This window comes from Pelobates fuscus, chromosome 1 (assembly GCF_036172605.1).
Source record: "Pelobates fuscus isolate aPelFus1 chromosome 1, aPelFus1.pri, whole genome shotgun sequence".
In the NCBI taxonomy this organism is placed as follows: domain Eukaryota; kingdom Metazoa; phylum Chordata; class Amphibia; order Anura; family Pelobatidae; genus Pelobates; species Pelobates fuscus.
Window position 1 is genome coordinate 207,215,233 of NC_086317.1, and position 16,232 is coordinate 207,231,464.

A 16,232-nucleotide genomic window follows, 5' to 3' on the forward strand; every position below is an offset into this window, starting at 1 on the left:
TTTTTTGCTGTTTGCGTTCAACTGCAATTTGCATTTTACTAATTTATTGCACCAACGCATATTATATACCGTTTTTTAAAGGACAGAAAGGGCTTTAATTTGATGTAACATATATTTACATAAATGCTTATTTATTATTGAAAAAATACAGAAATATGCAAAAAAAATGAAATTTTTTTTTTACAGTTTTTGCAATAATAATGTGTGCACAATTAGTGCAGGTTACGGAAAGTAATTAAAAATAAATTCATTTAGTTGTTCTGATTTACAGAATATATAATGTGTCTGGGATTTAAAGTTTTTTTTGGTAGTTACAGGTCCCAAAGCACAAGGAGTAAAATAAACTTTTAATGTGGAGCGATTTTAGAATTTGGTATGTTTGTCTTGTAAGCCTAATAGCCATAAAAGAAAACAACATTGCCACACAAAAGTATATATTTATATAAAGTAGACACCACAAGCTATTTACCTAAGGTTGTTTTGACACTTTCTACGTAGCCATTTTACCGCCAACCTCTGCTAAATATTGGAGTAAAATTGTGTTTTTTGGAGGTTTTCGCACACAAACTTATAACAAAGAACTTCTCATGTGTATTTTGTAAAGTTGGTGTGTGCTATTCCTGTACAAAGTTTTATTATGTGTTCAGTTACTTCTGCTGAGTACAACGGTACCCCCATTGTATGTCGTTGGCACTATTTTGTGAAGCTACAGTGCCATATAGGAGACCTGTCCTTTTCAGTATTCACAGTAGAATTTTGAGAGACGGATTTAATGAGCTTATGCTTCCATTTGGGGTATTATAACAGTTTGACTGTTCAAAAAACCCCACAAAGGCCTACCATTTGTAAAAGTAGACACTCCAGGGTATATCATAAGGTGCATATTGTGCCTTAACATGCCCCCATTTTTTTACCATTACATGCCAAAGTATGTGGTAAAAAATAATTTTGTGCATTTTTTACATACGGATTGCATTTTTGCTGGGTATTTTGTATATTTCATATGCGCCACTAAGTTCAAACCCCCCAAATTATGCTCAGCTAAGTCTTCTGAGTAAAAGGACACCCCCATTGTATGTCTATGCCACTATTTCGTGAAGCTACAGTGCCATACAGGAGACCTGTCCTTTTCAGTATTAACAGTAGAATTTTGAGAGACGGATTTAATGAGCCTATGCTTCCATTTGGGGTATTATAACAGTTTGACTGTTCAAAAAAAAAAACCCCACAAAAGGCCTACCATTTGTAAAAGTAGACACTCCAGGGTATATCATAAGGTGCATATTGTGCCTTAGCATGCCCCCATTTTTTCACCAATATATGCCAAAGTATGTGGTAAAAAATTATTTGGGGCATTTTTTTTACATAAGGATTGCATTTTTGCTGGTCATTTTGTATATTTCATATGTGCCACTAAGTTCAAAACCTCCAAATTATGCTCAGCCAGGGGCGGGCTGGGAAGGGGGGCAGGGAGGCAATTGCCCCCCAGGCCGCCCTAAACCCAGCGGCCAGGGCTGCCCACATCCAGCAAAAAAAGGAAAATCTGAATCCCCTGCCTCTGGCTGAGGACTCAGATTTTTCAACTTACCTCACTCTTCCTGCAGTCTGCAGTCAGTGGAGTCGGCCGGCCTCTCCTGATGATGTCAGGAGGAGGGGGTGTGACTTTCACTGCTCTTCTCACAGGACCGCTGGGGAGTCTGGGAGAAGAGCAGAGGAAGCCACGCCCCCTCCTCCTGACATCATCAGGAGAGGCCGTCCGACTCCACTGACTGCAGGCTCCAGACTTCACTGACTGTTGCTGTATGCTGGCTGCTGCCCACCCCTCCCTGGCGTCAGGTAAGACTCAGGGAGGGGGAAATACACTTTCGTTTTTTTTTTTATTCCCCTCCTCAGCCCTGCCCCCTCTCTTCCCCCCTCCTCAGCCCTATCCCCTCTCTTCCCCCCTCCTCACCCCCTGTCCCCTCCTCAGCCCCTGTCCCCCCTCCTCAGCCTTGCCCCTCCTCAGCCCTGCCCCCCCCTCCTCGCCCCTGTCCCCTCCTCAGCCCTGCCCCCCCTCCTCAATCCCTGTCCCCCTCCTCAGCCATCCCCTGTCCCTTAGTAAGGCTCTGTCCCACCCTTTCCCTGCTCGTTTTTTTCCCCCTCTCAGCTCCTGCCCCCTTTCTCAGCCCCATGCCTCCCACTACAGCCCCATAACATCCCCACTACAGCTCCTCTTCCCTCAATTGCAACCCATATCACCCACACCACAACCCCTTTCCCAAATTGTAGCCATCAACCTACTTAACCCCTTAAGGACCAAACTTCTGGAATAAAAGGGAATCATGACGTGTCAGACATGTCATGTGTCCTTAAGGGGTTAAGCCCCTATCCCCCCTACATTTCCTAAACCCCCCAATTACAGTTTATACCCTCTACTACAGCCCCTGTCCCCCCACTACAGCCCTGTCCCTTTACTCAGCCACTGTCTACTGATTTTAAAAGTGTAACGTTTGGGTGTATGTGTGTGTCAATATGTCTGTATGTGTGTGTCTGTGTGTGCGTGCAAGTATGTCTCTGTGTGTGCCAGTTTGTGTGTATGTCAGCCAGTATGCGTGTGTGTCAGTATGTCTGTCTGAGTCAGTATGCCTGTGTGTCTTTCTGTGTGTGTCTGTGCCTGTCAGTGAGTGTGTGCGTGTGCCTGTCAGTGAGTGTGTTTTTTAGTGTGCGCCAAATCAGCAAGTGTGTGTGTGCTTTTCATTGAGTGTCTGTTTAGGTGACTGCTCCCCTCGCCCCCCCCTTTCAATCACATGGGAAAGGTGTTTTTACTCTCCTCTTGGTGCAATGGGCCACTTGACTGGATTTGCCCTCCAGGCCAAAGGCTGACAGCCCTCCCCTGTGCTCAGCTAAGTCTTCTGAGTAAAAAGACATCCCCAATGAATATTGGACACCAAGCCATATCAGCTTTTACAGAACTTTGAATTTTGACGCTGGGCCTATGTGCAATTTCCAAGCATCTTCGCAGGTTTTAAATTCAAACTACCCCACAAAGGCCTACCATTTCTAAAAGTAGACACCCCAGGGTATTTCAAAAGGCATATTTTGAACCTTGGCCTGGGATAATTTTTCCGCTAGCTTGTACCAGGTGTAGTGGTAATAAGCGTTTTTTCTGCCTTTTTGACACACAAAGTGAGTTTTTGCACAGTATATTTTGCAAACCTTATGTGTACCACCACTCTATAATACTTTATATGTTGCTCAGCTATGTCGGCTGAGTACAAAAATACCCCCGTATGTACCTTTGCCAGGTATATGTGGACATCGGAGGGGCACATTTGGGACACAGCCATTCCATTTTTTTTCAAACTTTTAATTTTTACGCTGTGCCCATGTCCCATTTTAGAGTATTTTACCAGGCTATATAATCCAAATACCCCATAAAGCCATACCATTTCTTAAAGAAGACATCCCAGGGTATTTCAATAGGCATATTTTGAACCTTAGTGTGGGATCATTTTTCCGCTAGCGTGTACCAGGTGTAGTGGTAATAAGCGTTTTTTCTGCTGGTGGTAATGAGCGTTATTAAATGTATTTTTTTACTTTTTTTTTTTTTTTTTTTTTATATTCTTTATTTTTTCGTGCAGCATATAACAAGATGGCCTGTACCGCCACAACAACAGAAAACAGGCGCAATTTGTGCATAATAAACATTTACATGGCAGATAGAGTCCAGCACTTTTATATATTTAGTGGAGTGTAGCTATTGTGTCCTTGGTAGTAGGCTACGGTGGTTCTGGTAGTGAGGTCTCCAGGGGCACAGGGTTGTACTGGTGAGTTGGGGATAACGTGAGCTTATCGTGTGAGAGACTCGTTTGGGGGGGGGGCACAGTGAGATTTCTTATGTGGGTAGGCTGGTCTGCGTGTCAGAGCCCCTACGCGTATGAGTAGGTAAGTCCTCGTTCTAGGCAGAGGTAAAAGTGTGGTCTACTTTCTTTTAGACTAGGGAGGAGGGGGTGTCTCTATTGCGGCCCTCGGTCTGGTCCCCTGTTCGTATGGGTTCATCTGGGGTCTCAATGGTGGGCCTTAAAGAACCATGACTGTAGGTAGTCGTTTATATGTGGAGGGGGAGTGTTGTCATAATGTAAAGGGTCATGTTGTAAAGGGTAGCGGCAATAATGAAAACAAAATTAAAAGCAATAACGACAAGAACAATGACAGGTTGCAGTACTGTAGATCAAAGTTCAGCACTTAGTGTATACAATCTGTGGACCTGTTGGGAAATGGCAAGTCCGGTCACTTGGGCGCTGTTTCCAGGCTTCCCCTGAGGAGCGTATTCTTATTTTAAAGGATAGCGGCAATGATAGCGGCAATAATAAAAACCAAAATAAAAGCAATGTTAACAATAACAATGACAGTTTGCGGTAAGGTAAATCAAAGTTCAGAACTGAGCGTAGTCAGTCTGTGGACCCGTTACGGAATGGCACGTCCAGCCACGTGGTCGTTGTGCTCAGGTTTCCCCTCTGGCATGCGGTTTGCGTTGTGCTGAGCGAGGAGTGAACTCCGGTACGGTGGAGGGGTTTATACCTGCCAGGCTCGTCATGTTTGGCCTTACCGCTCCATGCAGGCTCAGGTGTTGCATATGTTGTTCCAGTTCCTGGTAAGTCGTTGCTCTGTATGTCGCACCTTGATGGTTGAAGGATAGGGCTCTCGGGAACCCCCATCGGTAGGGGATGTCCCTAGCCCGCAGTGTCTGCAGCAGTGGCTGTAGGGTCTTGCGCCATGCAATGGTGCCTCTGGCGAGGTCCGGGTACAACGATAAGGTAGACCCCTCAAACACTAGAGGAGAGTGTCCACGAGCTGCTGTACGGATCAAGATCTTGTCTTGCAGTGTTGGGAACCGGATGATCAGGTCCGCCGTCGCCTCTGCTGGTGCAGATGTTGGTTTCGGCAATCGGAACATGCTCTCTGGCTTGATCGCCTTCGCTTGTTTCGGCGGCAGCAGTGTATTGAGCAGACGTCTGATATAGTGCGGTAAGTCTGTTGGGTTTACTGAGTCTGGAATACCCCTTATTTTCAAGTTGGTGCTTCGCCTGCGTTCCTCCAGGGCTTCTGTTCTGTCTGCCGTGGCTTTTTGTCTCTGTTGAAGCTCAGCCAGTGCTTGTTCCACAGCTGTGAGTCTGGAGTCTTGTGTGTCCGTCTTAACCTCTAGGAGGGTTATTTTTTGCACGGCTCCGTCTATGGCGTCCTTGTAGTGGGCCATGTCCGCCGCTATATTTGCTCGTAGTTCCGCAAGCATGTCTTTAAGTTGGGCGGCTGTGACAGGGTCTCCTGTAGCCGGTGGCGTGGCTTTAGGCACTGCTGGCTGATTATTCGAGGCCTTTACCCCGGGGTTGTAGGAGAGATCTTCCGAGGAGTACGAGGATCCCTCGTCTCCCGACGCCATTTTGTCCCATGCTGGTCTTTGAGAGCCCCGCAGCATCTCGCCAATATCGTGGCAGAAGGGGCCTCTATCCGCCCTTTGTTTTTTATTTTTCCGACCCATTACACTCTCATGTAGTGGTGTGACAGTTTGGTGTCGGGTCCTGGCACTTTTTCCGTCTTTTTACCGCAGTTTTTAGCTCGGTAGCTCGGAGCTCAGGGAAAGTGTGGCCGCTCCGTTCGGCTGCTAGCTCCGCCCCCGTATTTTTTTACTTTTTAAAACTTTAACTTTTTAAAACTATTTTTTAAACTTTTGTTTTGCTTATTAATTTTTTTTAAGTTTCCTAAACTTTCATAAAACTTTTTTTTACAGATTTAACATTTTTCTAAGCTTTTTCTTTTACCGTTAACCCCTAACTAGCAGTAAGCAGCACTAACAGTAAATTCCCCATTTTCCCATAACTCCCACCAACCCCAGCTAGCAAAATATTTAATTATACAATATTTAAATTAGTTAATTAAATAAATTTAACCACTGAGGGTTAAAAAATAAATAAAAGATTAGATCACAGTATAATACTGTGATCTGTATTTTGATCACTGTAGGCAGTGATAGACTGGCAGGGAAGGGGTTAATTTTTATTTGGACTGGGTAAAGGGTTTATTTATTTTTAATTTTTAACTTAAACGTTATTAAAACTTTTTTTTTAACTTATTTTTTTAACTTTTTAAAGCTTATTTTAAACTTTTAAACTTTTTTTTAACGTTAACCCCTAGTTAGCCTAACACTAAATCCCCCAATTCCCCACTAACTTCCACCCTCCCCAGCTAGCTAAATTTAAAATTTTAAAATATTTAAATTAATTAATAAAATAAATTGAACCCCTGAGGGTTAAAAAAAAAAAATCAGATCATAGTAAAATTTAATCCCTGCCAATTGATCACTGTAGTCAGTGATCAATTGGCAGGGAAGGGGTTAATTTTTTATTAAAATGGGTAAAGGGGGGTGGGATTTTAATTTTACTTTTTTTTTTTTACAGCAGGGGGCAGGTTCATCACTGATCCGTCTCCCTGCACTTCACAGTGAACCCGGAAGTGCAGGGAGGCGGAGGTAAGTATACAGAGCACATGTGCTCGCTCTGACATGCTGTCAGAGCGGGCACATGAGCTGGGACAGCCCGATCCGGTGCTCCCGGTCTGCCTCTAATGCAGAGGCAGACCGGAGCACCATTAACCCCACGATCGCCGCGATTGCGGCGATCTGGGGTTAATTTTACCGCGTGACGGACAAGGTCCGTCACCTGTCATTAAGGGTATCCCCTGGATGACGGACCTCGTCCGTCACCCGTCCTGAAGGGGTTAAAGGGACATTCCAGGCACCCAGGCCATTTCTGCCCATTGGAGTTGTCTGGGTGCCAACTCACACTACTCTTAACCCTGCAAGTGTAATTATTGCAGTTTTTTTTATAAACTGCAATAATTACCTTGCAAGGTTAACTCCACCTCTAGTGGCTGTCTATTAGACAGCCACTAGAGGGCAATTCCTTGTCCATAGCACAGGAAACCTGTGCTAGAGCGTCGCTGGACATCCTCACGCTGCGTGAGGACCTCCAGCGTCGCTCAATTCCCCATAGGAAAACATTGAAAAGCATTTTCAATGCTTTCCTATGGAGATCTCTAATGCGAATGCGCGGCATTGACGCATTAGGTCTCCTCAGCCGGCAGGCGGGATCAGTCTCGCCCACCAGCTGACGTAATCACTGGGAGGAGCGGCGGCGAGCCAAATGTACATGTGATCAAAACAAAACAAAACCTTGAATTTGACTATATGCCTGTTCAGGCGTTATTCACCTCTTTCATATTATGTGCACCCACACTTCTTATATATCATGTTATTCAGGGAAAACAGGGCTTTCATTTAACATCAAATATTTAGGTATGAAACAAAATTTAATATGAATAAAATATTAAATGGGTGAAAATAAGAATTTTTTAAAAGTTTTAGTTAATCTGTACCTGCATACCAACTTACACAGGACACTCAGTGGCGCCTGGCCAAACTGAGAAGCACGAGCTACCCAAGAACACCCCACAACTACACTGGCAACGCATTACCGCACAGGCTAGTCTAGACCGCATAGAGAAATGCCTAACAAGGGATTGGGCTCCAATAACATCAGGTCGCAAGCACACCCTAGAAACAGCACCTGGTACCACAGGAGCACATCCAAAATGGGAGGCAAGGGGGTACAGATAGGACACGCCCGCATCTCAGGCTCTGGGTCCTACAGAGGCCAACACTGGTTGGGTGAACGGCTACCCGAGCCCTGGCTGGGACACCCTCTTGGACCACCGGGGGGTGAGGGGGGGGGGGGGAAGGGACAGCAACAGAGTTATGGGGGTATGTAAGTTGACGAGGACTAATAGCCAGGTGGTAACAAAACACAGAAAGTTATACGTTTCAGTTGAATTTTAAGGATTTATTTTTCAAGTAAAATATATTTGAAAAATTGAAGGATGGCTCCAAGACACTAAACTGATATACAATGCCATGCTTCAAAATATGTATGTACGTTATAAACACTGATGTGCCTCATAATAAGTTTTTGGCTTCTGCGTAAGCCTCATTGTACCTGCCTGCCATGATACGTGTCCCTGAGAAGACCATCCCCCCAAAATGAAGTGTAGTGGTGGTAGCATTATGTTGTGGGAATGGATCGGGGAAAGATGGACCAAGATGTGCCAAACTTGTAAAAAATATCTTGTTTTGACTTTGGGGGAAATAAAAAAAATTATCCAACCAAGATCTGTTTTGTTGTGTTTAATGATCAGTTGTGTTAACATGTAGTACAAATCAAATACCGATAAAACCCCATACTAACACCAAGTTGTAACACTGTTTAGACAGTGTTTTGTACCTAAAGGCAAACAAATAATAGCACAACACAGAATTATTCAAGGTATTACATGCATACATTTACACGAATTATCTTCTACTTTGCTTGCATTTTGAAAACTAAACATAATCTGTGTTTTTGTTTGTTTTCGGGTAGCTTTTTTGTGGGGGGAGTAACATAGGTGGAATTTTTGTTTTATTTTATTTTAATATTACTGCTATGTTAGGAAGTACAAAGTCAGCAAAAAACGCATAATTACCTCATATCAGCACCTTGCTCACACGCTACATCTCTCTCTCACTCCACGAGGAAGCTGTGTCGGAGTGAGATCCCACCAGGCAGCGTGGTCAGTTTAATCACCCACGCCGACAGCTCACGTTCATGTGAACAGCACCTCTGTACGCCACTTACCAGATATAGAAGGAAGAACTCCATGCATACGAACGCCACCTCTGATCATGTGAACGCTACTCACCTATACTGCAGACAGAACTCTGTTCGTACGGACACCGGCTCACAAACACAGCAAGAACAGAAGTCTGTTCGTGATAACACCGCTGCTTTCACATGTGACCACACAGAAAGTAGAACTTCAGGAGAATCAAAGGGCGCGCGCACGCGCCGACAGAGCATTTTAAAAGGTAAAGGAGGTGGAGACCAGGGTGGAACCTCAATTAACAAGACCACCAATTCCCTTATTTAAGTCGCACACACCCTTCACTCTGTTGTACTGTGCTTTTGATTGTGTAAAGATCTTCAGAGACGATCCTGGTCCTGATTTTGACCCTTGCCTGTATCATCGCTTATGAACCTGTGCCGCCTGTCCTGACCTTTGGTTTCCCCTGACTACTCTCTTCGTCTAATCCTTTGGTACTGCGAACTTGGTCTCCGTCCACTAAACTGTGTTCCCGACACCTCCTGCTATGAACTTTTATCTAAGATTGCCAGGATAATTTCAATCTCACCAGAAACAATGCGTTTCTCAAGTTCACTGGGCTGGAACTGGTACATTTTGAATACATTTCCTAAACAATCCATTTATATATTTAAAAAAATATAAAAAAAAGAGAATATAAATATATATACACACACACCTCAAAAAAATAAAGGGAACACTTAAACAACAAAATGTAACTCCAAGTCAATCACACTTATGTGAAATCAAACTGTCCACTTAGGAAGCAACACTGAGTGACAATCAATTTTGCATGCTGTTGTGCAAATGGGATAGACAACAGGTGGAAATTATAGGCAATTAGAAAGACACCCCCAATAAAAGGAGTGGTTCTGCAGGTGGTGACCACAGACCACTTCTCAGTTCCTATGCTTCCTGGCTGATGTTTTGGCCACTTTTGAATGCTGGTCGTGCTTTCACTCTAGTGGTAGCATGAGACTGAGTCTACAACCCACACAAGTGGCTCAGGTAGTGCAGCTCATCCAGGATGGTACATCAATGCAAGCTGTGGTAAGAAGGTTTGCTGTGTCACGTTGCACCACAGACTGTTCAGGAGTTGGCAGATTCTTTAGTCCAGGTCTGGGATAAGATCCCTCAGGAGACCATCCGCCACCTCATCAGGAGCATGCACAGTCGTTGTAGTGAGGTTATACAGGCACGTAGAGGCCACACACACTACTGAGCCTCATTTTGACTTGTTTTAAGGACATAACATCAAAGTTGGATCAGCCTGTAGTGTGTTTTTCCACTTAAATTTGGAGTGGGACTCCAAATCCAGACCTCCATGGGTTGAAAATTTTGATTTCCATTTTTATTATTTTTGTGTGATTTTGTTGTCAGCACATTCAACTATGTAAAGAACAAAGTATTTCAGAAGAATATTTAATTCATTCAGATCTAGAATGTGTTATTTTTGTGTTCCCTTTATTTTTTTGAGCAGTGTGTATCTCTATATATCTATATCTCTCTCTCACACACACACACACACACACACAATGCTGAATAAAATATTTTGCATATACATTTGATTCTCTATAGATTGAGACATGATGTGAGGGGCACATATAAGGAGTGAAAGGCACTATATTTGCTTTTTAAGCCACCATTCCCACTCCAGTTCACTGTAGTGGCTTTGGTGCTAGGAGTGCCCCCTGCCCTCCACTCTCTCAAGTGTAAGTCATCAAAATGTTTTAGAATGTATGACTTCTTACATGGAGTCTGCCACATGCCACTTCCCACCTACACTATTTATTAAAATGAGATGAATCTTAACAGAAGCAGTAGCTTCCATTAGCTTTTCTGTGCTAACCCAGTGAAAGCTAGATCATTGGCTGGGTGTACCACCTAATTGTTGTTAACCAATGAGTTTAGCCCTGCACTGCCAGGCTTGGCTCAGACTGGAGGCAGGTGGCAGCATCCAGCAGAACCCAGGCAAGAAATCCAACTGTTCTAAAATGTTTTTACACCTTACAAATCGGACTAGGTGGAAGGCACAATAGTCACTACGTTGCCAACTTTTAAAATGGATTATTTGAAGAATATTTTACACACAAGCATCAGATTCAGTTATAAAAAAATATTCTCTACAACTGCCATGGATAATGCCAGTTTCATTACAAATACTAAAAAAGACTGGCAGTACCTCTCAATTAGTGTACTATTTCTTTCATGGACAATTTCCAACAAACCTCAAATATCTGTTGATGAAATGTATAATAAAAATGAGTAATGATCTATCCCAGAATTCACAACCGTGTTCAGTAACATTGCAACACATTTGATTACATGGTGGACAATAAAATGTTTAAGCCAATTCAGAATAACCTTGTTCAACTCTACAGTGTAAGACAATCATACTCCAGTATCTAGAGTCTATATGTTTAATACACACAGATTTATATACAAATAAAAGGATAGAATTGAAGGACATTTTCACAGAGTAAGTAATTTAAACAATAACAAGTTTGGAAATTATAATCCTACAGGTCTGCCAGCCAAGACAAAATTGAACTAGTCACTCAAGGAAATGTGATCAGCCCTGCCAATCCAATGACTGTGCATATGTGTAGTGTGGGCGAGTACAGTAACATGTTCACTGCCGAGAAAAGACTTATTTAACTTCTGTATGCAACCTCTAGGTGGGCTAGACTAGACAAACATGACCTGGTGTCACAGTACAAAAATATATTACCAGTTCGTGTAGTCAGCACTGGACAGGTTGTGAATACTGAATCAAAAATATATCTCACTGAGCAATTATATATCATTTAACTTTACGGTAAATCATATATTCTTAAAGGAACACAAATGTGTATTCCTAAAGTTATAGGGCCCAAGTCAGCCCCCCCACCAAGGGTAAAAAGGGCCAGCCGCGTTGCTCTATCTGCAGCTGGCCTAGTTTCCTTTGCTGTAGGAAAGCATAGGAAGCCAAGTGCACAGGAACAGCAAAACGCTATGCCAAATCAGATTGTGTCTATGGGACTGATTAAAATAGAGTTTCACTCTACTATATCGGTAGTGCCAGTCAGTATGTCAGCCACTACAGACATTCAAACCCTGCAATGTTCCTCCAGAATGGTAAAGTTTTACAGTGCAGGGTGAAACAAGAATGACATGGCACCAAGACCACTTCATTTCGATTAAGTGGTTTGGGTTCCTAAAGCATCCTTTTAAGGAGATCAAAGGCACACAGGCAGAAGCAGTTATGCTGCTTAGAGTCTGATTGCGGTCTCCTGTTATTCACTAAAGTAACCATTTGGGAATTCAAAGGATTTTAAAATGTAAGGACAAAATTGTCTAACTAGAAGCATAACTGATTTGGCGAATATTTTAAGTTTGGCTACTTTGGCCTTAAACTTGCAATTCATTTTAAATTTCCACTAATTATCATATTGGTGAATACCCTTGAAAATGTTAAGAAGCAGGTTACTTATTTATTTAAAACAGAAACACCTACTTGACTGCCTTAACCCCTTAAGGACACATGACATGTGTGACATGTCATGATTCCCTTTTATTCCAGAAGTTTGGTCCTTAAGGGGTTAATAAATCAGAACGTGCAGTTTCAATGTTCAGGCCACACAAGCTTAAAAGTAATCTATAGTGTCAGGAATAAAAATCTGTATTCCTGAAACTATAGTGCGATCTTGCCATTCCTCCCTCGCACCCCTCCCCCTTTTAGCTCCGAAAGGGTTAAAAAAAAGCCTTTATGCATCCAATTTCAGCGCTGATGTCACTCGACACTCCGCCTCTTCAGATGCCATCTGATGGGGGGGACCTAATGCAAAGGTGCCAGAGCACTTTAGCATGATGAACGTTCCATGGCAGTGGAGTGTCTCTTTAAGTCCATCACTATATTCATTTTGTTATTCCATATACATATAGAGATAAAGACTACTAAATATGGATTCCACAGGCAGCCACTCCCAAATGACACAAAGCATCTTTTGCTGGTGGATGGTCACGAGATATCCCTGTACTCCAGGAAGTAAGGTATGCCACAAACTTCATGGAGGTGGGTAGAGTGTTTACTTACTAAAACCATTTCTAAAAAAATAAAAACAAATCAACACATTTGGAGGTGATGAACTAAACTTAACCCTTTGCAGTCCTATATCAGAATACATCAGACAAAATATTTTACCTTTTACGGTCCAATGTTGGATTTTCCCTGGAAAGTATGGCCATTCCTCCATGCCGCGAATGTGCACAATGAGCAGAGGCTGGGAGGTACCAGCGGTACTCTCCAGGGAAAATTGGACAATACCCTGCAAGCGGTAAAATATTTTGTCAGATACAGTATATACCTACAGAGGACCACAAAAAGTTAATGTGAGAGAGAGAGAGAGAGAGAGAGAGAGAGAGAGAGAGAGAGAGAGAGAGAGAGAGAGAGAGAGAGAGAGAGAGAGAGAGAGAGAGAGAGAGAGAGAGAGAGAGAGAGAGAATGCGTGTATAATATATATATATATATATATATATATATATATATATATATATATATATATATATATATACACATATATATATATATATACATATACATATACATATACACACACACACACACATATACACACTCACACACAATTCCAAATGGCTAAAGTACTGCACTTAACGTCTCCAATAATCATATGCCACGGTGTTAATCCGGCCGATTAATATATAATCTTACATGGAAAGCACTTCCTGGACTTTGTAATATAGAATTACATGTGCGTCTTATTGCATGTTGAATCAAATGTCAACATCTCAGTCCCATACATGATGGGCTCTTAAGATATTTGAGGTGTTTTAAATATCTGAGACAGTCAGACAACCGATCTTGTTACTTCCTGGTTGTTTAGCTCAGTGGAGCTAAACTCAAAAGGCAGCACTCACACAGGAACAGAAGGGAAAGAGGACCCTACTTGCAATCTAAACAGAGGTATACAAATACTTTCTGCTGCTCAGGGCATCCAGGGTTGTACACTACAGTGGTGCCATTATTGCACAGTGTCATATCACTTTTGGAGCCAATCTTGTTTATGGTTTCTGGCTTGGTGACACCAGAGTTGGATGACACCAAGCTGGCAACCATGAACGCCTGCCAGTGGTCCCTCTTGCCACTCCCACTAAATCACTAAAATAGATGATATAACAAAGCATGCTTACACCAAATATGATATGACACTGTATTCTACTTCTTTGGTATTAAAACACTATAAATGAAAATGCAATATGGTGTTGTGACGGACTAGCCTGGTTATTCTTTAGACTTGTGCGAGACTAAAAGTAAATCTCTCCCTTAAGACCTAAAATTAATTCAACCACTCAACCCTGTACCTCTGCCATGCAGGACACCTGGAGGTGTAAAAAGCCCACAGGCTACCATCCAAAAGACTCAGGATGCTATCTAGGCTCACACAGGCACAGAGCAGCCAATTAGAAGTTACCAAGAAACACCATGGGACTGTGCAACGGATCTGCGATATACTATGGACCGGTGAAACTTCACTTGGGTATTGCTCGGTCCCACTATCAAACATGGCACTATTTGGAGGAGGAAATCAGGGAGGTTATGAAGTATCAGACTACATCCAGGATTTGCAGGAGCTCCGTTCTCTGGAGCCCCAGGCAGCCCATATCAGTGACTAGGACTTACCACTAAACATCGTGGAACTCTCTGCCAGATTGAAGAATGGTGACGGTTGGGTCAAATTTCATCCACTGATTGCTCGGGCGAGACACTTCCGATCTGGGCGTTTTTTTGTTTTTTTTATAGTTTGCCCCTCGGAAACAGAGCTCTCCGGGATGTATGACATGTGGGGATATTATGCAGGGAACGCTTGCATTGGGGGAATTTTTGTCTGGTAATTGATTAAAATTATTTAGCTGCTGATTAAATTATGTCCCCAAACACCAAGGCGCCAGAGTGGGATTACATTGTGTGCCTTGCTGACCCAGCAATTGCTGAATAAAAATGGTATCTGCTTTACCTTTCATCAAGCCTTTGGCCGATGTTTTGGAATCTAGCTACTCTTACTATTCCGGAGAGAGGGACTACTTGGCGAAAATACTCAGTTGGGGTATCGGAGCTCTATCACAGGTGTCAAACTTTTTATTGCCGGATATTTCAAGTTTTCTTAGAACAACTCTCAAAAACAAGAAGTTGATGTTAAATGGCAATGATACAGTAATGGAAATTAATAAAAAATAAAGTCAAAGAGGATACATTTAACTTCGGTCCACCTCAAGTAATGTTGGATGCTCAGAGCAGACCCCTCTCATTACTCAGGGACAGGTTGTATTGTATCATTTTACCTTTAAATTGACTAAGGTATGAAAATCATCTGAATTGCAGCCAAATTGTGATTGCACGAACTAGACATGAAATTGACCAATACATCTATTCACTTACTGTAATTTTGGTTATTTACACCAAGTTTGATCAAACGTTTGCTAAATTTAGTAGATATTTGGTTAAATTGAATTTAAGCATTTAGTTCTCTTTAAACTCATATTCACATATAACCGACTCAACTAAATTGCAGACCAAATTAATACATTCTGGAAAAAGAACATGAACTTGCTCCTGAAGTAGTGAATTGCACATATCCTGTCCTCTTGCTCTCTATGGGATGAATGGTGATTTTGGCATAAATAAAAGTGCAGTGCCATGGTGCTGTTTTTCAGCATTCTGAATAGGCAACGGATGTTTTCAAAATGGATATTTCCATTTAGCCATTCATTTAAAAACAAAAATAAAAAAAAACATTTGTAAGGATTGCATAATTGGGCCAATTATAATTTCTGCCCCCCTTTGAAGATTTCTGCAGTGACCTCTTCATCTTTTTTTTTTTTTGCCATCTTCAATTGCGTGTTACTATACCTGTGTTAAAGCATGCTGTTATCTTTGTTAAAACAGGTAGTTTGATATGTTTAAGCATAAAATAATCTACAGTATTGTATTTAGAGTTTAAAGGTTTAATAAAGTCACCTCTACATGTGAATGGTAGTGGTCTTTTTATAGGGGTGTATCTATCTAACTGATTTCAGGTGAAATGTCAAGAGAATTAACAAGTCTACGCCAAGGTAGATAATTGGAAGTACGTGTTGAAATGGATAACCCTTTGAAAACAGTTACTTATTCAAAATTTATTTTGGTTCATTCTAAGGTTTGACCAGGGTTCACTACCTACAATATTAAAAGACCCATTATGATATTAAATAACTGTATGCATGGAGTTCCCCCTTACACTACCATGTTGTCATTATTTGAAATTTGGGTTGTATTGCACTGAAACATATCCGGTCAATTTAAATTATAAACGGAGCTCATTCCGAATATCAAACCAACTTCCACCAACTTCAGCCTTGTAATCAGTTTTTCACTGTCTAGTGAACAAAGCCCTTAGCTTAAAACACACTACAGTAAACAAGGCAATGTGGTAAAGTTAAAATCAAACTGAAAAAAAGGTCAAAATAGTTGAAGTAAAAAAAAAAAAAGA

General features: G+C 42.0%; 1 protein-coding gene across 1 annotated transcript in view; it reads right to left on the reverse strand.

Annotated features, from left to right (window-relative positions):
• Positions 1-16,232, reverse strand: part of SERINC2 (serine incorporator 2) — a 65,202-nt gene that overhangs the window by 47,981 nt on the left and 989 nt on the right. The window lies entirely within an intron of this gene.